The following is a 2,094-nucleotide window of genomic DNA, read 5'->3' as shown; positions in this document are numbered from 1 at the left end:
ATCCCTTTCAAGAAATGATACTTTCGGGATGAGTTCAAGGGTGCTTTATGTAGAGATCAAGCTGCAAAGGAAAAGCTAATACCCCCTACAGATATTCACTCACTTATCCCACACAGCTCCAACACCTCCGTCATTAACACCTCCAGCACTGAAAGGGCTATGTGCACCATCCCCCAGGCCAGGCTTACCAGGCCAGCTGGATAATTATATTATTAGAATCTATTCTACTAACAATATACACAATTTGAGTTCATTTTAAAAAGTGAAAGGTAATGAAAGGAATGCATTTTCATAAGAAAGATAATACCGATATGCATGTGATAATCTTCCTTATATCATGTAGTGCGTCATTTGGACACTTTAGTGGGCTTGAAATAGTAAAAAAAAAATCAAAACTTTAGCTTTTATTTTAATATAGAGATCAAGCTGCAAAGGAAAAGCTAAAACCCCCTACAGATATTCACTCACTTATCCCACACAGCTCCAACACTTCCGTCATTAACACCTCCAGCACTGAAAGGGCTATGTGCACCATCTCCCAGGCCAGGCTTAGCAGGCCAGTGTAACACACTGGATGTAACACAGCTGGATCATTATATTATTAGAATCTATTCTACTAACAATATCCACAATTTGAGTTCATTTTAAAAAGTAAAAGGTAATGAAAGGAATGCATTTTCATAAGACAGATAATACCGATACGCATGTGATAATCTTTTAAAAAGTGAAAGGTAATGAAAGGAATGCATTTTCATAAGAAAGATAATACCGATATGCATGTGATAATCTTCCTTATATCATGTAGTGCGTCATTTGGACACTTTAGTGGGCTTGAAATAGTTTAAAAAAAATCAAAACTTTAGCTTTTATTTTAAAATAAAAGCCAGTGTAACACACTGGATCATTATATTATTAGAATCTATTCTACTAACAATATCCACAATTTGAGTTCATTTTAAAAAGTAAAAGGTAATGAAAGGAATGCATTTTCATAAGACAGATAATACCGATACGCATGTGATAATCTTTTAAAAAGTGAAAGGTAATGAAAGGAATGCATTTTCATAAGAAAGATAATACCGATATGCATGTGATAATCTTCCTTATATCATGTAGTGCGTCATTTGGACACTTTAGTGGGCTTGAAATAGTAAAAAAAAAATCAAAACTTTAGCTTTTATTTAAATTAGATAATTTAATTCAGTCCCATTTGCCTGTTTCACAAATGATCAGATTTTACTAGAGATTCTGTTTGGGATTCAGATGTGCATTCGGACAGCAATCCCTTTCAAGAAATGATACTTTCGGGATGAGTTCAAGGGTGCTTTAACACTGTATTTAGGATGTGTTAGCAGTTATTCTGTGTCTCTAGGTTCAACACAGTGATAGATATATATATATATGTGCTCACTGATTTTTTTTTTGGTACATGCCCAGGCCAGTAAGCAGTCTGAGGATTTATTTCCAGACGGCTTTACATTATACACAATTTGAGTTCATTTTAAAAAGTAAAAGGTTATGAAAGGAATGCATTTTCATAAGAAAGATAATACCGATATGCATGTGATAATCTTCCTTATATCATGTAGTGCGTCATTTGGACACTTTAGTGGGCTTGAAATACAAAGAAAGTCATGTTCTATAGTACAAGATAAATACAAATCTTTAGCTTTCATTTTAATGAGATTTGTTTATAAAGCATAAGCAATCATTTATTGCTTATGTAAGCTCTGGGCCTACAAGAGGAATGTAGAGATCAAGCTGCAAAGGAAAAGCTATTCTGTGTCTCTAGGTTCAACACAGTGATATATATTTATATAGATTTATTTCCATATGTGCTATAGGTAGTGTTTTGAAATTCTTCAACACACTGGATCGCAGGTTTAAACCCCCTGCACTCTTACTCCTTAAAAACCAACAAATGCAGAAATCATATTGTAGCAGACACTCATTTGCCTGTTTCACAAATGATCATATTTTACTAGAGATTCTGTTTGGAATACGGATGTGCATTCTGACAACAATCTCTTTCAAAATGTGATTTTACCTCATCGCGGCTTTGCCCTTCTTGCCTCTTTGGACAATATCTCCACC

The sequence above is a fragment of the Lepisosteus platostomus genome, unplaced genomic scaffold (assembly GCF_059453375.1).
Source record: "Lepisosteus platostomus isolate fLepPlt1 unplaced genomic scaffold, fLepPlt1.hap1 Scaffold_114_H1, whole genome shotgun sequence".
Classification (NCBI taxonomy): domain Eukaryota; kingdom Metazoa; phylum Chordata; class Actinopteri; order Semionotiformes; family Lepisosteidae; genus Lepisosteus; species Lepisosteus platostomus.
The sequence above is the reverse complement of the archived record's forward strand: the minus strand, read 5'-3'. Positions refer to the sequence as shown.